This window comes from Polypterus senegalus, chromosome 3 (genome assembly GCF_016835505.1).
Source record: "Polypterus senegalus isolate Bchr_013 chromosome 3, ASM1683550v1, whole genome shotgun sequence".
Classification (NCBI taxonomy): Eukaryota; Metazoa; Chordata; class Cladistia; order Polypteriformes; family Polypteridae; genus Polypterus; species Polypterus senegalus.
The window spans coordinates 137,974,355-137,999,740 of record NC_053156.1 but is presented as its reverse complement, the minus strand read 5'-3'; positions in this window follow the sequence as shown (position 1 = coordinate 137,999,740).

Sequence of the window (25,386 nt, the reverse complement as noted above, 5' to 3'; positions counted from 1 at the left end):
AGAGGTAAACGCAACTACTAAGGAGGTACAGAGGGATTTGGAAATTGTAGAGGGAGAAGTGATGCTCAAATTAAATAAGATGAAATCAAACAAATCCCCAGGACCAGATAATATTTATCCTTGTGTTTTTAAGGTGGCCAGTGTGTACATATATAAACCCTTGACACATATTTTTAGGAAGTCACTGCGCACTGGAGAGATGCTGAAGAACTGGAAAATTGCAAATATCATCCCATTATATAAAAAGGGTGACGGGGCAGATCCAAGCAACTATAGGCCAGTAAGCTTAACAAGCATCACAGGAAAATTAATGGAAGGAATTATTAAGGATAAGATTGAGCAACATCTGGGACCTCATGTATAAACGGTGCGTACGCACAGAAATGTTGCATAAGAACATTTCCACATTCAAATCGCGATGTATAAAACCTACACTTGGTGTAAAGTCACGCACTTTTCCACAGTACCTCATAGTCTGTCATACTCAAGTTCTCCGCTCGGTTTTGCAGACTGGTGGCACCCAGCGTCAAAACAGTGCTACTGTCCCTGTGTGGTTACTCTTTATTTCTTAGATCCACATTCCTGCCAAGGCTTTATAAATACACTGAAACTAACCGCATATTGTTTATTAGTGTAATGCATCTGATTGTAACTTGTAACAATATAATGGTCCAGGGAATAGCCATAGTATTCCAAATACCATAACTGCTTTAGCGTTGTTACTCTCACTGCACCTTTTTTCTTCTTTCAGCTGCTCCCGTTAAGGGTTGCCACAGCGGATCATCTTTTTCCATATTACTCTGCACCATTCGGAGTATTTATATCACTGTATCTGAGTGGGGAATCACAGCAGCAGCTGTTTGGAAAGAGAATTATCGGTATACAGCATCAATCACATGCTTGCCGTTCAGCCACGGCAAAAAATTTCAAAGCCTTTCCTTCATTTTTAAGATGAAATGCAGCAAAGTATGTTGATTATATTATATTAATAAAACTTTAACTTCATTTAACTAATCTGTATTGTTAATAATTAAACATGTCAGGACACATAGATCAAATACAAAACAAAGCATTTAATGTGCTACTTTTATTACGATGTGATTTGCAAAACTGGTTGATTAAACGATTTTAAAATGAAGTTTATGATGTTCTATTTTAATGACAAAATAAACTACGTAATTAAAGTGGAAATTTCGAGACTGAAGTTGATATTTCGTGCTTTTTTCCTACTGTGTTACTTTTTTTTCTCTGTACCCTAATAAGCTTTCATATGACACTCAGACGGTGGGCTACGACTCGCCTTTTCACGGCGACTTTGATATCTGACAACTTCTTTTTTATTTCCGGCACTGTGCGACTTTGTGAACTTGAGCTTTCGAGTTTCTCCAACACGCTATGTCAGTCGATCAGCTTCCTTTTGTTATTTATACCACTGTTTAAATCAACAAATAGTATATTTTTCTTTGCCTCCTCTTGGGATTCGCTGAAATTCTTATATTTTCCCCCGTGTTTTTCCCATTGTCTTTTCACAGAACTCTAAGCTTAAGGGCTATTTATATTGATTTGCATATTCAAAGAGGCGTAATTCTGGGAGGAATTGGGGCGGGACAGCAGGACGCGTGCATGTGCGTTACTTTTCACGCTGACCGGGATTTATGGAGTGGAAGAACGTGGAAGCTGGAGTATGCACAGATTCCTGCATCTGGATTTTTCTGCACGTAAGCACATTTCGGCTTTTGTGCTTACGTCATGTTCTAGTGCGAATTCTACGCATGGCGTTATGCATGAGGCCCCTGGCAAGGACAGGAGTTGTTCCAAACAGTCAGCATGGGTTCAGAAGAGGGAGGTCGTGTTTTACTAACATGCTGGAATTCTATGAGGATGCAACAAAAGGATACGATCAAAGTAGAGCTTATGATATTATTTATCTGGACTTTCAGAAAGCATTTGATAAGGTGCCACATGAGAGGGTGGGCATCAAATTAAAAGAAGTGGGTACAGAATTGGCTGAGACACAGGAAGCAGAGGGTAATGGTGCGAGGAACCTCATCAGAACTGGCCGATGTTAAGAGTGGTGTTCCACTGGGGTCAGTGCTAGGGCTGCTGCTATTTTTAATATATATAAATGACATACAGGCCCTGCAACAGGGGAGTCGCCCTATCTGCAGGTGCAGTTGACCTTACTTTTGTCCCGTTTCCACGGACCTGCTATATCACAGACAGACTAAGACTTTAGGGACTTTCAAAACTAGACTTGATGTTTTTTTTAGAAGAATTAATTGGATAGAACTGGCGAGCTTTGTTGGGCTGAATGGCCTGTTCTCGTCTAGAGTGTTCTAATGTTCTAATATTAGGTAGGAATATAAGTAACAAGCTGGTTAAGTTTGCAGATGATACCAAGATTGCTGGACTAGCAGATAATTTGGAATCCGTTATATCATTACAGAAGGACTTGGATAGCATACAGAATTGGGCAGATTTGTGGCAGATGAAATTTAATGTCAGTAAATGTAAAGTATTACACTTCGGAAGTAAAAATTTTAGGTTTGAATATACAATGGGCGGTTGAAAAATCAAGAGTACACCTTATGAGAAAGATTTAGGAGTCATAGTTGACTCTAAGCTATCGACTTCCCAACAGTGTTCAGAAGCCATTAAAAAGGCTAACAGAATGTTAGGATATATAGCACGATGTGTGGAATACAAGTCCAAGGAGTTTATGCTTAACCTTTATAATGCACTGGTGAGGCATCATCTTAAGTACTGTGTGCAGTAATGGTCTCCAGGCTACAAAAAGGACATAGCAGTGCTAGAAAAGGTCCACAGAAGAGCGACTAGGCTGATTCCAGGGCTACAGGGTTTGAATTATGGGGAAAGATTAAATCAGCTAAGCCTTTACTGTTTAAGCAAAAAAAGATAAAGAGGTGACATGATTGAAGTGTTTAAAATTATGAAGGGAATTAGTACAGTGGATCGAGACTGTTATTTTAAAAAGAGTTCATCAAGAACATGGGGACACAATTGGACGATAGACGATAGACACTTGAAATAAGCTACCATGTAGTGTGGTAGACAGTAAGACGTTAAGGGCTTTCAAAACTCGACTTGGTGTTTTCTTGGAAGAAACAAGTGGATAGGACTGGCGAGCTCTGTTGGGCTGAATGGCCTGTTCTCGTCTAGAGTGTTCTAATGTTCTAATATCATATTTGTAGGTCAACAACCTGGTCTGGTAATGCACCACTTGCAGCAAGCACTGGTCACTAGTGTGTAGACTGCACCATCATTATGACGTTGGAACAGTACACTGACGAGATTTTAGAGATGGCAAAACAAGTCCTGTCATCGAAAATTATATCTGAGGATCTGTCATATGAACACGGAGAAGCGAGAAGGATTTCTGCGAGAAATGTTAGAAAGTTTTGTGCTGAGCAAATCTTGGGCTGTTGACTCTCTGGCACACTTCAAAGCTGTTGATTGATGTGTTGTGAGAAGGACTGTTCACACGTGTCGTCAAAAATCGCGCAGAAGAAGTACTTCCGGTTTCAGACAATAAAAATATGTCTGTTTTGTTGTTTTTGAGCTATTACACTTTCATTACTTGAATCACAAATAAATCCAGAAAAGTATGTGTAATTTTAAGTTTATGACTGCTATTCGTTACTGTAGAATTAAAAAAATACCTTATTTTCCCTCATTTTATTATTTAATCAAAAATCAAAATCTGAAAATTCCTTTTATTTTCATTATTTCGTTCTTGCTTCTAAAATGAAATTTTAAATACCAAAAAATACATGGACCTGGTCGCCAGTGCTTATTTGCATTTCTCTTTTAATTTTTGCAGCATTCCTGTGCACAGACTTTGAAAATGAAATTGCAAATGGTGTTATTTCATTTTCATTTTCATTTTTGCAGCATTTTTACATGCAGACTTTGACAATGAAACTGCAAAATCAAAACTGCATTTTCATTTTATGATTTTATTTGTCATTTTTATTGTTGCAGAAAATACCTAATACATATTTGTTGGGCCAAGCTGAAATCTATTGTAGTAGTATAGTTGTATAAAGCTATTTTATTCAAGAAAGGATTTCGTTTTTTGAACTTTACCTACAGTCTAAAATGGATATCAAATGATAATTTTTTACATAAATGCTAAAATCAAGACAAATTTTGTTAGATAATTTTTAACCCTCAACATTATTAAATTCAAAAGAAGTTTATCATTTTAGGAGTTAAAATTCAGCGTTTAAATTTGGATATCTTTTTTAATCTGGTTTGAAAGTAAGTTTAACCATTTTAAGATTTAACCAATTTAATTTCCTAATCTAGTTTTCCTTTACCTAACATCAGTTGGCTTACAAATGTAACTATACATCTAGAATGTTACTGTAGCATTTCCATGAACATTTACTTTTTGCATAATATAGTAGTAGCCATGGTTCACAGACGTTTAAAGGATCTTAATGCTAAAAGACACAGATCTGGAGATATTCATAAGATAATGTCAAATGAGTAATACTGTATAAATCATAGAAGACAATGAAGACCATCATTAAAAAGTGAAGGACATATGGAACAATTAGGATAATGCAAAAAGTAGGACTTTGTTGTAGAACTGGTGATATGACAATGAAACATCTCATCAGGTACAGCTGCCCACAGGCCAACAACACACCAGAGCGCACTGGAAATGAAAGAAGTGTAAGACAGATTGGCATTTCTTTTTTTCCTTTGGCATGGTACTTGAGATTTTTCAATGTCAGCTCTCAGACCTGAGTTGCAATCTTTGAATGCACACTTAAAATCACACCCCAACTTCAACCAAAGTGAAATTCCTTACAAACATTTGAAATGGAGTGAGCCTTTCCTTTGCCATATTCTGTGTCTCTTCATCTCATAAGATGGTATTGATTGTAGTTCAATGAGACTCCTGCAAACACATCCCAGATATTGAGATACCTAGTCTTGGACTATTTCACCACCACAGTTCAGCTTTGCTAATCCTGATAGACAAATCTATGTGCAAATCATCAGTGGAAAGTTGGACCGTGCCTTGCGATAGAATTCAGACAGTATACCAGTTCTGTAATTTTAATTCAATAATAAATCCTATGCAAAATAGTGTTCTCTGTCATATTTTATTTCAGAGACTTGAAAACAATTTAAAATGAAAAAGAAATGTGCAATTTCCTAAGTATTACTGTACTCGCCTTTGTTGTGAAAGCTCTGATATTACACAGATGAACAATTTCATAACAAGTACACAACTACCTTACAAATTAACTTCCATATATTCTGGCTTAAAAACCATCTTACAACAGAAAATTCTAGTTTATACGAATTTTAGATTAGAACACATTTAGTCTTCCAAGCCCTAATGAGACAATTGGCTTACAATCTGATGAAACAAAAGGTAGGTATTTTTTCCATTCATTTTTAATTAATGGGATTAAATCTCAAAAAGTAGGTGTGCTATGTTGATAGAGACCTATCTAAACATACTAACTGTCATGAAATGTTTTCATGAAATTAATTGAGATGTGCAGAAATGTTTTAAATCTTTTTTCTAAAACGTAGGTATTGTTATTTTGTACTGCTTTGTATATCTTTGATATCCGCTTAAAATCCCTATATAATGTTGCATTTTTTTCTGTTAAGATAACAACATCATTCAGATATGTGTAACACTAGGAGTTTCCTGTGAAAAGTGTTATTTAAAGATAAACTGAACTGGACTGAATGAATGCAAACTTTATATTTTGTTTTACTTTCATTCAGACATTTAGATTCTCAACCTACTTGTTTAATTTATAGATTTGTGGGAGAGCCCATTCTGGCAGCATCAAATTCAATACAGGAAGACTGACTGGGTTGCCAGTCTACTGCAGAATGCCTTCAAGTATAAAACCAAATGAGACCAGTTTAGCAGAGTCAGCAGTTAACTTCATGTACATGTCTTTAGAAAGTGGGAAATATTGAAGCATTTGGAAAAAAGATACTCAGACACATATGGAGCAGGCAAACAGCACACAGACTGTGACCATCAAAGCTACTAACCACCAAACTCCTGAATGTGGGACTTACTACTCTCCTCTGGGACTGGACTTACTGACTTGCAGACCTTGGCATATGCAGATTGGCACATCACATCCTCTACACTGACCCTCAACATGGATTACAAGTGACATCAAAGGCCTTTTGAACCAGAAGAAAAAGGCGGTGATCGGCATAAGCTCAAGCGCGTGCAGAAGGAACTCCGAGTTCAGCTCAGGGCGGCGAAAGAGCAGTATAGGAGAAAGCTGGAGCACAAGTTGCAGAACAACAGCATGAAGGAAGTGTGGGATGGGATGAAGATTATCACTGGCTGCACCTCGAATCGGGGTGCCGCTATCGAGACAGACGTGGAGAGAGCAAACCAAATGAACAACTTCTTTAATAAGTTTGATCACCCTAACCCACTCTCACCTCGGAGTACTGCATCCTCCAACCATCCTTCTGCTGATACCAGCATAGGTGAGACATCCCCACCTACAATTACAGCAGCCCATGTGAGCAGAGAGCTGAGAAGACTTCATGCCAGCAAAGCAGCGGGTCCAGATGGTGTATCGCCACGACTGCTGAAGGCCTGTGCGTTGGAACTCGGGAGTCCTCTACAGCGCATCTTCAACCTGAGCCTGGAACAGGGGAAGAGTCCCAAGGCTTTGGAAAACATCTTGTATCACTCCTGTCCCAAAGGTGTCACATCCTAGTGAGTTGAATGACTTCCGGCCTGTTGCTCTGACGTCACATCTGATGAAGACCATGGAGTGGCTGCTGCTTCACCACCTGATGCCACAGGTCCGCCACGCCCTCGACCCTCTGCAGTTCGCATACCAGGAGAAGGTGGGAGCGGAGGATGCCATCATCTATATGCTGCACCGATACCTCTCCCACTTGGACAGAGGCAGTGGTGCTGTAAGAATTATGTTTTTGGACTTCTCTAGCGCCTTCAACACCATCCAACCTCTGCTCCTTAGAGACAAGCTGACTGAGATGGGAGTAGACTCACATCTGGTGGCATGGATCGTGGACTATCTTACAGACAGACCTCAATATGTGCGTCTTGGGAACTGCAGGTCTGACATTGTGTTCAGCAATACAGGGGCGCCGCAGGGGACTGTACTTTCTCCGGTCCTGTCCAATCCATATACATCAGACTTCCAATATGACTCGGAGTCCTGTCACGTGCAAAAGTTCGCTGATGACACTGCTATTGTGGGCTGCATCAGGAGTGGGCAGGAGGAGGAGTACAGGAAGCTAATCAAAGACTTTGTTAAATGGTGCGACTCAAACCACTTACATCTTAAAAGCTGGTGGTGGATTTTAGGAGGCCTAGGCCCCTTATGGACCCTGTGATCATCAGAGGAGACTTTGTGCAGAGGGTGCAGACCTATAAATATCTGGGAGTGCAGCTGGATGACAAATTGGACTGGACTGCCAATACTGATGCTCTATGTAAAAAAGGTTAGAGCCGACTATACTTTCTGAGAATGTTGGCATCCTTCAATATCTGCAATAAGATGCTGCAGATGTTCTACCAGACGGTTGTGGAGAGTGCCCTCTTCTACGCAGTGGTGTGCTGGGGAGGCAGCATAAAGATGAAAGACGCCTCACGCCTGGACAAACTTGTTAAGAAGGCAGGCTCTATTGTAAGAGTAAAGTTGGACAGTTTAACATCTGTGGCAGAGCGACAGGCACTAAGCAAACTCCTGTCAATCATGAAGAATCCACTTAACAGTGTCATTTCCAGGCAGAGGAGTAGCTTCAGTGACAGACTTTTGTCACTGTCTTGCTCCACTGACAGACTGAGGAGATCGTTCCTCCCCCACACTATGCAACTCGTCAATTCCACCCGGGGGAGTAAATGCGAACATTACTCAAAGTTATTGTCTGCTTTTACATGCATTTTTATTACTATTTAATTTAATATTGTTTCTTTGTATCAGTATACTGCTGCTGGATTATGTGAATTTCCCCTTGGGATTAATAAAGTATCTATCTATCTATCTATCTATCTATCTATCTATCTATCTATCTATCTATCTATCTATCTATCTAACATGGGCACCAAATTAGGGTGCTCAGCCCACCTTTTGTACTTTTTGTTCAAATATGACTGTGTGGGCAAACACAGCTCCAAATCGACCATGATAGTATGATGTGATTGGAGTCTCATTTTTGTGTTTTGCTAAATGGTTTGTGACTCTCTAAAAATATTTTATACATCACTTGGATGTCATTGAGATGCAGGAATCGAATGCTCATAATTACTTTTTGTTTAAATGCATCTTCACTTATGTTAGAAATTTTTTGCATCATCACACATCATCCATCTTGTTTTTTCTACAGGCACTGATACTCTGCGACTGTAATATTAACTGTTACTAATTTGTTGTTAGGGGTGAGACCAAGGGCCGCGGACAGTGTGACATCACAGGTCAAGGGGTATAAAAGTCATTTCGTAATTCAACTGTCATCCTGGGATTTTCATTACACATAACACCAACAATAATCAGTATCAATAATCAACACTAACAACAATCACCAGCAATGATGAGATTCATTACAGAGAAGCTTTGCATGTTGACAAAGTGGCATCAGGACAACAATCACACCCTTAATGTCAGCAAAACAAAGAACTGGTCATAGACTTTTGGAAGCAGAAGGCAGACCACACTGTCACGTGTATTAGATGGGATGCTGTTGAGACAGAGAGTAACCTTAAATTCTTGCAGTAATAAGTGGCCAAAATTCATTTTGGGTAATGTTAAGTAAGGTCACCCATACCTGTCCTTCCTCAGACATGCGAGTTCAGTGCAGATTTTTGCATCTGTTCTCACTAACTTCTACACGGGCACTGTGAAGTCTATTCTTATGGGCAACATCACTTTCAGGTATGGCATCTGCTCAGCTCAAGGCTGTAAAGCCCTGCAGAGGCTAGTTAAAGTGGCACAAAATATTACCAGCTACTGTGTCTTCTGTTTAGGACGTATACAACACTTGCTGCCTTAGGAAGGAAAACTGTTTAATTAAAGACCTCAGTCATCCTGCACTGCCACTTTCTCACTACTTCCTTCTAGCAAATGGTACAGGGCCATTAGCACATACACCAGAAGATTTAGAGACACTTTCTATCCACAATTTGTAAGAGCCAGTCATAATAATAAATACTGTATATACGCAGTATGTCAACATTTAATGCAGATTTATATACTGTATATGTTGCACTATATGTATGTGCTATGCATGTTAATTTATTAATTTTTTTCTTATTTGTGTACAAATCTTTTTTTGGTATTGTATATAGTCTGTGGAGACATGTGAATAAGAATGTCACTGGCATATGTACACAAGATAATAAATGTAAGCTTGAATTTGACCAGGACATGAACTTGAAGCCTGAAAGTTTTAGGTAGCAGGGCTACCCGCTATACCAAAAAGCTGCCCAGTTTAAAACAGAATATCTAGAGCAATGCTAACCCCAGACATTAAAAGACATTTTTAATGAATCCTTTATAAACTCCAATTCCACTTGAGGACATTACCAATAGGTGAATACACTATGTAAAAAATAAAAGGTTTGTGCTGTGTTTGCCACAGATTGGTGCCTTCTTAGACTCACAGTCTTAAGTGTAGTTGTTAAATAGAAGAACAAGCGCGATGGTTGACTGAACATGAAAATATTTGCTACAGCTCATTAGCTTGGTGATCTACTGGAATTGCATTGCTCAGTGCAATGGGGTTAGCACCTTATCTCAAGTAAAATATTTTGCTTGTTGTGTAGCACAGATGTACAAACTTTAACTTATTATTCAATACCACTGCACCACCTTGCTTCCTAAACAGATACTCCAGAAGAGTAAAGAAAGTTTTTTAATAAAACAAAACAATAATTCTTAGAACATTGTTGTATAAAAGAGTTTAAAATACTCCTGTATGAGTTTACAGTATTGCACTATGATATGTGTTATTGATCTGCTTATTCACATTGTGGCATTGCATCGCTGTGTTTACTCTTATATTTCATTTATTGATCCTATTCTAATTCCTCCTCAGTTGAATTAACTTAATACTATAAATTATTATTAGGTTTATATAATTAGTAGTTAAAAAAACAACATACACTTTCTGAGTTTCTTATTAGTGAGTGCTTTAAATTCTGTCATTAAATACCATTTTTATAATACACACAATGAACATTTTGAAACACATAAAAGCAAGATAAAACTAAAAACCAAGACAGCATTCATGGTCTTTTGTCACACAAGCATCAAGCAGTTAGTCTCAAAATTTAATATTTAAAGAGTCCTTGAATTTCAATGTTGAGTGGATAAAATGGTAATTTCACACAAGTAATAACCTTCACTTTTAATCGAAATTCACTTTATGCTTATTCTAATGTATCTTTTTGAAAAGTTTGCCCTCCAAATGTAACTATTCAGTAGTATTAAACCAGAAAGCAAAATTATAATATTTATGAGATGGTAACTGGGGACTATCATATAAATGCATGGTAGATTGTATTAATGTTTTTACCCTTGTGTGGGGCAGAGTAGAAACAAAAATACCTGTCCTGAAATTACATGCATTTTATTATTTCTCACCAACTCTAACAAGTCAGTTAAGTGTTGAAAAATTAGTCTTTAAAGTTTAAGCTTTAGTATAGGTGCTAGTTAATATTTTAAAAGCAATAGACCTTTTAAAAGTAGGATAAACCTTATTTTAATACAACAAGCATAAAAAGCAAACAGTATAACAGTAGTTTGATTTATTTTATAAAGATGTGGCATGGCACCACACACACAACATTAATTCTTATTTTCTCCAAATACCTTTTACACCTGCCCTGCAAACTATTTTTTTTAACTTCAGCAGATAGGTATCTGTGGTATGACATGTATTGCAGTTTAGCATGCCAATTTGGTGTACACCAACAGTGTAAAACCGTAGGACCGATTTTCAATAATTTTATTTGTAAACCAGCTTTGCTCCCATTTTAAGACGGGGTGAAATCTAAGTAATCAATGTATACCTCACCTTAACATTTGCAGTGTACCATGCAATGTTTATTTCTCTATTATATACCATTTGGTATGGGATTTGCAAAAGCACTGTTAATATTTGTGATGCACCATCTATTGGAATTTCAGAAACCTAGTAACTTTAGGGGCACACTGACACTTTATCTTTTATAAAGTGGATAGTTCTATTAATTTTTGTTAGGTCTCACTTTCAATTCAATGGTTTTACATATAACAACATTACTTTGTCATTTTATTCAACAAAATAGACCAAAATGAAGATATTTGAACAGACGAAAGTTGCTTATAGAGCCACCTTACCGGTAGTAACTTGAAGTGATTCTTTCTGCATGATCTCGTTCTTACAACGCTTCTCAATTTTATTGCACTTTGACATTTCATTTTAATTTCAGTTCAATTAAGTTCCTGTCAAAACAACTGAATATGGTAGGTATCTGGAATTAGCCCAACAACACTGATTCATTTCTTTTTCATCCATTCAGTAATGACATTGCCTCTGTGCTTAGGATCATGACTTATTCGAATGATATGATTTCTTTCAAGCACTGCTCTAAATTACTGTAAATCATTAACTCTCTACTACCACGCTTGACTATTAATATGAGGCTCTTGTGCAGATACAATGTGTTTATTTTTGGCTGAATAAGAAGTTGTGCATAATGAATAAATGATTCCAAAGCATAACTCTTTACATTCATCCAAAACTTGCAAAATTATAAAATATATTTGTAAAAAAAAAAAAAAAAGGAAAATGCCGTAAAAAAAAGGAACTCAAATAACGACCTCTATATCAGAAATCATAAACAATAGAAACAAAAAATTTGCAATAGAATTTGCATCTAGTGACCGTTTAATTGAATTTAAAATGAATTAAAATAAATTAAATCATTTACAGAAAAGGATACACAATAATACTGTAAAATATAACAAGTTGCAGAACTTACAGATATCACATACTGTACATAAAGCAAAAAATATATACATATACTGTACATAAAAATAGTAACCAAACTGATTAGTAGGGCTATTGGTGATTTACAGAAATAAACATAAATAATGATGCACATTTAAATAACAAAAGGAATAAAAATAACAACAGCATCAAAGTTCAAAGGCTAGTCAAATGAAATATTTCTGTAGTGTGGATGCACCAAACCAGATTCAGAAATGTCTTAAAAACTCAGCATCCACAATATGTGCATTTTGGGGAAACTCCTACTTAGGAAGATAATCAATATAAAGCACAAGTAAGAAAAATAGCATGGTGATACTTTACAATTGTTTATGATTTGTGTTTATTTGATTCCTTACACAGTGTATATCTCTTTATTTCACTTGAAACATCTGTTCATTTTTTATGGTCTGCTAAACATACAGAAGGGTTTTAAGTTATAGTGACCTTGACTAATGGCCATTCCACAGATTCAAATGAGAACATAAGACTCAAAAAATTTTCTTTTCAACTGGATTTCACCTAATCTAGCAACTTTCATTTTTCACAAATGTTGCAAATTAGTGTTTATGTAGATGAATATGTTGTAGCTGCCACAAATAGTAAGTTTCAAGTACATGTGGCACTGAATATAAGCACAAACATTTGCAGTCCTGTCATAACTAGGCAGCTTGATTGACAGCAGGCTTTTTGATTGATCAGTAGAAACTGCTGCTAGTAGTTTGCAGTATCATACTTGCATGTCCCAGCTGTGTTGTCACATGTAGTATAGCTGCTGGAAGGGAGAGGTAGGACTGTGAGTGAGTCATCAGCAATCACAGCACATCTCTGCTGAGGGCTCAGTCAGCAGGTAGTAGTGAGTTTTCATACCATTCCTATGCCTTTTCCAACTCTCTGAGGTACTGTGTCTTTATCAAAATGTATATGATGTTTAAGCATAAGGTAGACATACTATACATACCTAGGGTTCATTATAGTTTAAATCATTTGTTTTTTGAAATTTAAAGTACAGGTATATTGCTTCACTGCCATTTTAGCAATAAGTCTGAAAACATTTTTCTGTAAAATCTATACTAATAAAAGGCAAAGCCCTCACTCACTCACTCACTCACTCACTCACTCACTCACTCACTCACTCACTCACTCACTCACTCACTCACTCACTCATCACTAATTCTCCAACTTCCCGTGTAGGTAGAAGGCTGAAATTTGGCAGGCTCATTCCTTACAGCTTACTTACAAAAGCTGGACAGGTTTCATTTCGAAATTCTACGCCTAATGGTCATAACTGGAAGGTATTTTTCTCCATTAACTGTAATGGAGTAGAGCTGCAAAGACGTAGTGGGCGGAGTTTCGTGTGACATCATCACGCCTCCTATGTAATCACGTGAACTGACTGTCAACGCAGTACGTAGAAAACCAGGAAGACCTACAAAAAGCGCTTAAGAAAACATGCATTATATAATTGAGAAGGCAGCGAAACAATAAGAAGCGAGCGAGTGGCATATACTACCATATTCATGAGTGCTGCTACCTCGGAAAGAAAGCAAGGTGTAAACCTAAACTTTAAATTAAGTTCATAGACAGGCTACCGCTGGCGTTTCACATGCCCACAGGTAATGCGGGATACAAGTTTAATGAGAGGACGCAGGATATAAACGAGAGTTTTGATCACTTTGTAACTAAGTTAAAATTGTAGGTGAAGGGGTGTGCTTATGCAAATTCCGAGACTGTGTTTGTGGGGATTGACAGTTAAAGGCAGTGGGGAGTCACGTCATCATCTCCTCCCATTTACCTCAAGTTAATACACACGGTGTCTCTAGAGTTTCAACACACTGAATCCTCCAGGCACTACTTACAAAAGGTCACATTGACAAGCGTGTTACGCTATTTTAAAATCTTTCCTTTTCTTAGCACAAGCACAGCTGAGAAGCTTCGATGCATGTGCTCCATAACGCGTTGAAAAATAATGCATTTAATCACACTTTGCATTACAAGCAAAGGGGAGCTTTTGTCAATGCATGATTTCCTGGTACACCGATTACATTGATCAGCGCATCCCGATTCATTTTACCCTCGCACCACCTTAGTTTGAAAAGAAGTATGAAAAAATATGAGGTTAACACAGAAAAACAGATCACCAATTCAAGCTTTATGAATACGATTCGCCATCAATAATTGTTTTGGTAAAGCCATCCTCCTTCCATTTTATAATTTTTCCGCCACTAGCCATGATTAAATGAACGGTAAAAAAGTAAGAGCGAAACGAGGGTGACTTATTTAGGCAGGAATATATATGATAGCAACACTCATGACAATGTCAATCATGTTACGTTATTATTAAAATGTTTCCTTTTCTTTTTCATTACTTCTTTAACACTAGAATTACCAGAGCCTACGAAAAAACTCGTAATTCCGTCCCACCTTAAATCGCTTCTTAAAATCGTTCACAGCTTTCCACCAGCGTCTTTTGTCATCTAAATGTGCTGATAAAAATCAGGCTGCAAGCAGCCGGCTATTCCATCCCCCCACCGACTTAGAACGTGCACAAACTTCTCCCAGCTCATGCCTTGATTGATTATCTGGGAGTGAAGTGGAGTTTTAGAGTGGAAAGAATAGATCATTATTTGGAATACACGCATTTCACGTGTGTTCCGTTTCTACAGTAATCCGTGTAAACACATTTTTAAAACAGAAACGTTTTCATATTGTAGTAGTAAATAACAAAATGTAAGCATAAACTATATAATGTATGAAGCCTGAAGTCCAAATATCAAACACTTCCAAAAAAGGTACACATATAATAGAACAAGTATGCTTTTATTCAAAAATATAACTGCAGAAAAAAGCCACCTTAGCATGCCACATTTACACATACTTACTACACGATAGCATAATGGTATCAGCAACGGACTAGTATCCAAAAGGTCATGAGTTCGATCCCACATGGTTCAGTTTTGAGAAGTAAACTGCTCTTATTCTTACTATTTTAGAATAAAACACGCATTTGATTTCAGTGTGTAACAGCCAATGTAATTTATGATACTTGTAAAGGTTAGTTTGGTTTTTATTCACTTTTCATTCTCAGTCTCAGTCGTGTTCAGGATCCTTCCCTACCCCCCATCTGAGAATGATCTTTTCACATAAAGATGCGCTGTAGCTCTGCAGCGTACTTGTGACTGCATTCTCTTACCAATGCTTGCGAACTGAAGTGCCTGCGTGCACTTTTTGTGGCATTATACGTCTATTTTTTTGAGCATGCCCGTGTCGCTCAAACACAGGAACATATGTTGGTGTACAAGAATAAAAAACAAGTGCACTTTTATTCTAGACTATAAGTGAGAAAAAATAAAGCAAGTTACAGTAGGCGTTGATACGACAGCTTATGGTGCAATACTAAGAACTGCTGATTTCGATCCGTGCTATATAAAATCATCACATTCAAATATTAACAATTTCCACACACCCTTCCTACATTCACGACATGTGTACTTGTTGCAGTGTACACATCTCTCTGTGCTATGGTTCCTATTACACTGAATGAGCACCTGACATTGTACTTTCTTCCCTATATAAATAACATTCGAGTATAGCACGTCTCCAAATAAATCACATTTGAGTTATAGCGCTTCTTTATGTGAAAACAGCATTGCCAGATTGATGATGGGGAATCGTGAACGCGACTGAGAGAATGGAACTGAATAAAAAAAAGACTGAAATCAAATGTATGTTTTATTCTAAAATAGTTAAGTACATGCAATATTATTTGAAACGAACAGCGCCAGATCGGGTTTGAATATGCCCGATCTGACGCTGTTCGTTTTCAAATAATATTGCATGTACTGTGCGTTGAAACTGCTGCACTGAATAAGCTGACGCCTTCTGTAATAGCGTCAGCGTATTCAAACCCGATCTGACGCTGTTCGTTTTCAAATAATATTGCATTAGTGCGATGATGTTTTTACATATATTGTCTCTTTCATTCATCTTGCGGTTTGTAATCAGTGACCGCGTGTTTTTTCCCCGATCTTGCCAGTTCGCACATGTTGCTGTATGGTGCTGTTTCTTTTGTACTCCATGACATGCAGAGGACAGAATAGTACAGAGCAGTAAGTTCAGCTATATGCAATCAGACAGACAAACAGGCAGAGAAGGCACTAGATATATAAATAAACAGGGAAGGCACTGTATAATAGATATAAAAACAGCTAAGGGGATAGATATATAGATAGGTAGGAAGGAAAGGCACTATATGATAGGCAGACAGGGAAGCTCCTATATAATAATAAAATTACTGTTATTACTATGTAGATAGACAGGGAGTTCAGCGTCAGCGTGTATTCAAACCCGATCTGACGCTGTTCGCTTTCAAATAATATTGCATGTACTTAACTATTTTAGAATAAAAACATACATTTGATTTCAGTCTTTTTTTATTCAGTTCCATTCTCTCAATCGCGTCACGATCCCCCAAATCTGACAATGCTGTTTTCACATAAAGAAGCGCTATAACTCAAATGTGATTTATTTGGAGACGCGCTATACTCGAATGTGATTTATATAGGGAAGAAAGTACAATGTCAGGTGCTCATTCAGTGTAATAGGAACCATAGCCAGAGAGATGTGTACACTGCAACAAGTACACATGTCGTGAATGTAGGAAGGGTGTGTGGAAATTGTTAATATTTGAATGTGATGATTTTATATAGCACGGATCGGAAATCAGCAGTTCTTAGCATTGCACCACGCAAGCTGTCGTATCAACCGCCTACTGTAACTTGCTTTATTTTTTCTTCACTTATAGTCTAGAATAAAAGTGCACTTGTTTTTTATTCTTGTACACCAACATATGTTCCTGTGTTTGAGCGACACGGGCATGCTCAAAAATAGACGTGTAATGCCACGAAAAGTGCACGCAGGCACTTCAGTTCGCAAGCATTGGTACGAGAATGCAGTCACAAGTACGCTGCAGAGCTGCAGCGCATCTTTATGTGAAAACAGCATTCTCAGATGGGGGTAGGGAAGGATCCTGAACACGACTGAGACTGAGAATGAAAAGTGAATAAAAAAAAAACTAACCTTTACAAGTATCATAAATTACATTGGCTGTTACACACTGAAATCAAATGCGTGTTTTATTCTAAAATAGTAAGAATAAGAGCAGTTTACTTCTCAAAACTGAACCATGTGGGATCGAACTCATGACCTTTTGGATACTAGTCAGTTGCTGATACCATTATGCTATCGTGTAGTAAGTATGTGTAAATGTGGCATGCTAAGGTGGCTTTTTCTGCAGTTATATTTTTGAATAAAAGCATACTTGTTCTATTATATGTGTACCTTTTTTGGAAGTGTTTGATATTTGGACTTCAGGCTTCATACATTATATAGTTTATGCTTACATTTTGTCATTTACTACTACAATATGAAAAACGTTTCTGTTTTAAAATGTGTTTACACGGATTACTGTAGAAACGGAACACACGTGAAATGCGTGTATTCCAAATAATGATCTATTCTTTCCACTCTAAAACTCCACTTCACTCCCAGATAATCAATCAAGGCATGAGCTGGGAGAAGTTTGTGCACGTTCTAAGTCGGTGGGGATGGAATAGCCGGCTGCTTGCAGCCTGATTTTATCAGCACATTTAGATGACAAAAGACGCTGGTGGAAGCTGTGAACGATTTTAAGAAGCGATTTAAGGTGGGACGGAATTACGAGTTTTTTCGTAGGCTCTGGTAATTCTAGTGTTAACACACTACTTCTCTGCTGCGAGGCGCGGGTATTTTGCTATATATATAATATATGAATTACCTCCAAAGAACGCTGAGACTTTTGATATCATGAACGTGTGTACAAAACTGGGGTCTCCTGCCCAGCAAAAGTCGAGCAGCCAGCGCGTGCATAGCTGTGCCGGCCTTTGAGACGCTGACTGCGCTTCTGCCTTAAGTCAAAGTGAGCACTTTTAATTTTTTTCATCCGCCCCCTGAGCTATAGCCCAGACAAGTGCAAACACGGGACCCCTTTTCTACACCACGGCAAAATAATATTAAGGCGATTCGCACTTTCTTTTGCACGTATACGATTATCAGGTCCTCAGCTCGGATTATGAACACACGCATACGAGTGGAGGACTCACAGTGCCATCACAGCCGATTAATGGCGGGGACGTCTCACCAGTCTACACAAGACGATCATAACGTCAGCGAACACATCTCTCTATACTATATAAAAGAAAAAGGCAACTTTCCTTTCTTTACACCTTTTTCCTTTTATCCCAAACCAAAGCCTTTCTCTCTTAACACTGCAGAGGACACAAAATAATTTTCTTTAATTGCCGGTAAGGCACATTACCAGAGGCACAAATTTGAACGTTCACATAGAAAATGTAATTTCTATACCACAGCCGTCGTGTAGCGCCTTTCAAAAGGGATCTACTACCGAGAGATGATCCATATACATTTTAGCTGCTGTTAGTTACTTACCTGTTTTGTTACACCGTCTTTAAAATGTAGTTTACCCGCAACCACTCCAGTAGTGCTCAATGTACCTGTACTTCTTAAAACGTTAATGTTTTACTGTTTAATAACTTATAGACTATATTTCATTATTTTTCCCTTGCACTCAGTGACCAAAGCTATACACACACATATAGACACATACAAACATACACACAAGTATATGTATGTGTATATATATATGTATGTGTATATATATATATATATATATATATATATATACACACACACACCCATCTAGATTATATATATATATATACACACACACACACACACACACACACACACACACACACACACATACATACATACATACACACATATATATAATTTGTGTGTGTAGATATGTATATAGATATGTAGATATGAAGATATGTATGTGTATATATATATGTATATTATATATATATGTATGTATGTATATGACAGCAGCAATCCAAGCTGTGAGAAAACAGTAAAAAGGAGGCGTGTCAGACGTTGTGGTACATTTTCTGATGCAGCTACCGAAAACAACTTTGTGACGCTGCCACCAAATACACAAAACAATTACTTTGACAATCATGTTACATTATTTTTAAAATGTTTCCTTTTCTTTTCATAACTTCTTTAACACATGACATCGCTGCAAGCTTGGTATTTTGCTATATATATATATATATCACAGCGACACTCATAACAGTGACAAAACAATTACATTGACAATCATGTTACGTTATTTTCAAAATGTTTCCTTTTCTTTCTCTTTCCTTCTTTAACACGCTACTTCTCCTCTGCCAAGCGCTGGTATTTTGCTATATATATATATATATATATATATATAGATAGATAGATAGAGATATATATAGATAGATAGATAGAGGTATATATATATAGATAGATACATATATATATATATATATATATATATATATAGATAGATATGAGAACAACATAGATAGATAGATAGATAGATATGAGAACAACACTCATATCAATGACAAAACAATTACATTAACAATCATGTTACGTTATTTTTAAAATTTTTCCCTTTCTTTTTCGTACCTTCTTTAAAACACTACTTCTCTGCTGCGAAGCGCGGGTATTCTGCTAGTACATAGTAAAGTATTCTGCAGTTTTGAAGAGTTTCCATTAACTGACATTTTTAGGACTAGTTCTGACTTGCAAAAGCCAGTCATGAATGTCTGTAGGATCAACTTATTAATAATCTGAGGCCCTCCTGTACATTGTTCTCTTACACTAAAGCCCTACTTGTTTAATGTTTTCTGAAAGTATTTATAAAATTTTAATGTTGACATAAGCCTGTTTGGGTTGCTTGCTGTTTCTCCAAGAATGATAGAATATAATCGTTGGTAAACTTTGCTGGGATGTCCTGGAACAATTGGTAGCTCCCTTGAATGTTCTCTATAAATATATTTTTCATATTGTCTGGAAATGTCCTAAGATGAAAGCTAAAAAATTGCTTGTTGTTCTTCATTGCAGATGCCTCAGTCTTAGTGTGGTGTTACCACACCTGTGGCCTCATGTATAAAAGGTGCATACACACAAAAACATTGAGTATGCCTGTTTCCATGCTCACTTAGAGATGTATAAAAACAAAACTTGGTGTAAAGCCACGCACATTCTCACAGCAGCACAACCCATTGCGTACACATGTTTATGCTCGGTTTTGCAAACTGTCGGCACCCAACGTCAAAGCAGTGCTACTGTTCCTGTGTGGTTTCCCATTCTTTTTTAGATTCAAATCCATGATGTGGGCTTTATCAAATACACTGAAATTAACCACATATTGTTGATAAATTTAAGGCACCTGATTGTAATCAACCTTTAACAATATAATGGTGAACAGAATGGCCAAGCTATTTCAAATACCACAGCTACTTTAGCATTGTTATTCTCAGTGCACCACTCAGATTAACCCATTGTATCTAAGTATGGAATCACAGCTCTATAGCAACTGATTGGAAAGCTCTATGATGAGTTGTGTTGAAAGCATACAGGATTATCAGGATACAGCTTCCAGCCCTGAAAGACATTTTGTAGCACATGCTGCATAAGCAAAGCCATCAGCATCTGCATGGATTCCACTCAGTCATGCGCACAGGCTATTTGAAATTCTCCCATCCGGCAAACACTTTGACACACAGAAACAGCTTCATCTCAAAAGCTATAAACACATTCAATCAGTCCATTATGTGCTCCCTGTAGAACTCTTTGTAGTTATAATTACGATTACCTCACTGTAAATTGCACTACAGCTGTAATATTGCACAATCTCTTTATGAACCATTTGCACTATCTGCACAATACAGTATGTATAGGTATATTGCACTTATGCTTTCATACTGTATATTGTCATTGTTTTTTTTGTCATATTATTATTGTTATTTTATCATTTTATAGGAAAATAAGTTTATGGAGGATTTGAATATTGAATCTCATTGTACCATACAATAACAATAAAGGAATTCCATTCAGTAGAAGAGTGTGTGTGTTTACAGATGATGATGGCTGGCTTCTAAGTTGATTTCCTATTGCTAATATAGCTAAGTAGATTTCTAAGAGCTATGCTTTTGGAGCTGTGTGCTGTTAGAATATTAGGATGTATACTTGATATTTTTAGGATGAAATAGGTTAAAGTATGCATATTACATTATACAGATAAATTGTTAACTTAATTTAAATAATGTATTGTTAATAATTAAACATATGGGGGCATGGTGGCACAGCGGTAGCGATGAACTGGTGCCCCTTCCTTGGACTCATCCTGCCTCACGCTGTACCTGTATGCTTGTTGGTACTGGTGTGACCCTGGATGGATAGATGAATGGTATAATTAACCATGTATTATGAAGATTTTTCAATGCTCTTTAAAAGTTTTGGAGAATTGGTGTTCTAAGCTTACAGCTGGCTTGACATTTATCACAGAACATATATTGTGGCGATGTGTTAAATTGAAGGAAAGAAATTGGAGGTTGGTATGTTTGACAGAGACGGTACTGCTGCAATCTATTTCATTGAGGGTTGCGCGTGCCACAGCATCTATTTTGTGGGAGACAGGAATAATCCCTGGATGGGATGCCAGCTCATGGCAACCACTACACCACTGTGCCCTCATGTTTAATACATGCTTTAATGCATTTCATTATGAAAATTATATCAAGTACAAATTTTAAAAGAGCTGTAATATCATGAATGCAATGTATTCTGTATGGAGTTCAGTGCCTGCACGCTTCTGTCTATGAAAGACAAAGCCCATTTAAGTACATAGTCATTCACACACATATAACAGATATGCAGCATTACTTTAGTTATGATGGGATTTGAGAAACTCTAGTAGATTAAACATTAATTTTAAGATGAAGTTTTCAATGTTCTACTTTAATGACAAAATAAACTATGAGATTAAAGTGAAAATTTCAAGATTAGAATAAAAAAAAAAGTTTTTTCTCTGTACCCTAATACACTTCTGTATAACACTCAGACAGTGGGCTAGGACTTGCCTGTTCACAGTAGCTTTGCTATCTGACCACTTCTTTTTTTTTTTTTTATTTCGGGCACTGTGCGACTTTCTGAACTTGAACTTTCGAGTGTCTCCCCACTCTGTATCACATGATCAACTTACTTTAGTTGCCTATTCGACTGTTTAAGCTAAGTTTTTCCTTGCCTCCACTTTGCATTTACTGAGATTCTTCTTTTTTCACCCGTGCTTTTGCCGTTGTCTTTCAACAAAACACTGAACTTAATGGGCTATTTATATTGATTTGCATATTCAAAGGGGCATAATTGCGGGAGGAGTCGGGGTGAGGTGTTGACCGGGATCTATGGAGCAGAAGTGTGTGGAAGTTGGCCTATGCACAGTTTTCTGCATCTGAATTATTTTGTGCGTATGCACATTTCCACTTTGTCTGTACGCCATGTTTTAGTGTGAATTCTACGCACAGTGTTATACATGAGGGCCTGGCGCCTCATGTATAAACGGTGCGTACACACAGAAATGTTGCGTAAGAACGTTTCCACGTTCAAATTGCGATGTATAAAACCTACACTTGGCGTAAAGCCACGCACATTTACATGGTACCTCATACCTTGTTGTACGCAAGTTCTCTGCTCGGTTTTGCAGACTGGCGAATAGCCATAGCCATAGTATTCCAGATACCATAACTGCTTTAGCGTTGTTACTCTCATTGCACCTTCTTTTTCTTCTTCTTTCAGCTGCTCCGGTTAGGAGTTGCCACAGCGGATCATCTTTTTCCATATTACTCTCACTGCACCACTCAGAGTATTTATATCATTGTTTCTGAGTGTTGATCACAGCAGCAGCTGATTGGAAAGAGTATTATCGGTATACAGCATCAAGCACACGCTGTCTCAGCCACGACAAAACGTTTCAAAGCCTTTCCTGTACGGACCTTGCGGTTCACAAACAGTTTCATCCCAAGAACTATAAACGCACTCAATCAATTTCTCCTTGTAGAACTATCTGTACTTATAAGTAGAACTACCTCACTGTAAACTTGCACTACAGTTATAATATTGCACAACCTGAGAAACTTTATAAAGGGTGTATTTACATATGATTACGATATCATTTTTAAGATGAAATGCAGCAGAATATGTTTATTATATTATACAGGTAAAACTTTAACTTCATTTAAATAATCTATATTCTTCACTGGGACTGGCATGAAGGATAGAATAATTAAACATGTACTATGAAGATATTTCAATGTTCCTTAAACGTTTTGAAGAATCGGCACTCTAAGCTTCCAGATGGCTTAACGTCTATTACAGAGCTGATTGTGTGGCGATTGGTTACTTGGAGAAAGAAAAGCAAGGACTACAGGGGCAGCCACACCAATATATATCAAATATAAAACAGAAAGAGAAAATAAAGACACAGCTAAAAAGGGAGCGGCAAATTTCGACAAAAGTTAAACGCTTGTGTCATGAGCACGAGGCAGCTATGCAGTGTCCGCAACGGACGTGGCCATCCACCGTGCATAAAATACCATATTGACATTGGCGGGCGAAGGGGCCACCGATTCTTTCTCTTCCCAGGGCCACCACGAGCCTAGAGCCGCCCATGAGTACTGCTGCAATAAATAATGTCATCGATGGTCGCCACAATCGCTGTGCTGTGAAACCCATGTTTAATAACGAGCTTTAACTATTATCAGCATGAAAATGATATCACGTATACATCTCAGTATTTTAGTTATTCAGAGAGCTGTAATGGATTCTGTGTCCAGTCGGAGGAAGAGAGCCGGTTTAAGAAGCACTAGTGATTCACAAACATAGAGCACATAGAAGATCACATACAAAACAAAGCATTTAACATGCTGCTTTAGTTACGATGTGATTTGAGAAACTGGTTAATTAAACAATTTTAAGATGAAGTTTATGATGTTCTACTTTAATGACAAAATAAACTGCATGATTAAAGTGGAAATTTCGAGATTGAAGTTGACATTTTGTGCTTTTTCCCCACTGTGTACCTTTTTTTTTTTCTTTGTACCCAAATAAGCTTTCATATGACACTCAGAAGGTGGGCTAGGACTTGCCTTTTCACGGCGACTTTGATATCTGACAACTTCTTTTTTATTTCCAGCACTGTGCGACTTTGTGAACTTGAGCTTTCAAGTTTCTACAACACGCAATGTCACTCGATCAACTTCCTTTTGTTGATTATACCACGGTTTAAATCAACAAATAGTATGTTTTTCCTTAGCCTCCAATTGGTATTTGCTGAAATTCTTATATTTTCCCCCATGCTTTTCCCTTTGTCTTTTCACAGAAGGCTGAGCTTAAGGGCTATTTATATCGATTTGCATATTCAAAGAGGCATAACTCTGGGAGGAATTGGGTTGGGAAAGCACTCACGTGCACGAGCGTTACTTTTCACCCTGACCGGGATTTATGTAGCGGAAGAACGCGGAAGTTGGAGTACGCACAGATTCCTGCATCTGGATTTTTCTGCGCATAAGCACATTTCGGCTTTTGTGCTTACGTCATGTTATAGTGCGAATTCTACGCACGGCGTTATGTATGAGGCCCCTGGTCTTTGTAGATTCTTTAATCATTAGGTATTTAACATAGTCTGTAAGGCAAACAAAGTCATTTTAATTAAAAAAAAAAAAGTTAAATGATGAAAATACCAATGCTTATTACAGGTGCTCAACAGCCAGGTGCAACACAGCACTTTACCAAAGAAGCAGTAACTTGCTTATGAGCAGTAGAGGCTGCTAAAATCATTACTGCTGTCTTTAACGAGTAGTGCACTGGAATAATGAAGTGAAGCTGTCAAGTTTAGTATTTTTACTTTAGGTAGCATTTGAACATACTGATGAAGTATTATTAATCATGTCTGGTCTGCTTGTCCTTGGATTATTGTGCTAACAGTAGTTGAAAGAGGAAATGTTCTTCTTTTTATGTTTCAGAAATAGCAACAAGATCAGTTGTATAAATATAATTTTCAGGCCATTTCGTCTTCATTTTTTTTTTTTCAGATTTTTTAGTTAGGGTTGCAAGGGCAATAATCTGGAATGAACAGAACCAACCAGTTAACAAACTATCTCTAGTTACTTTACTTTGAGCAAATTTCCAGATACTCTTATGCTAGCTGAGAAATATAATGCCTCCATATATTTGGCTAATGCCTAAACTATCTCACTGACTCCTCTTACTATGGAGAATCAGAAGTATACAATGAGGCTTCTTGCACAGACCTTATACCTTACTAATGTTTACTGAAGTTTCACATATTATTTTTCGGTATTATTGGAAGCAGTCCCGATTTGGTTTTGGCATTAGGGATATAGCAGCCCTTTCCTATTT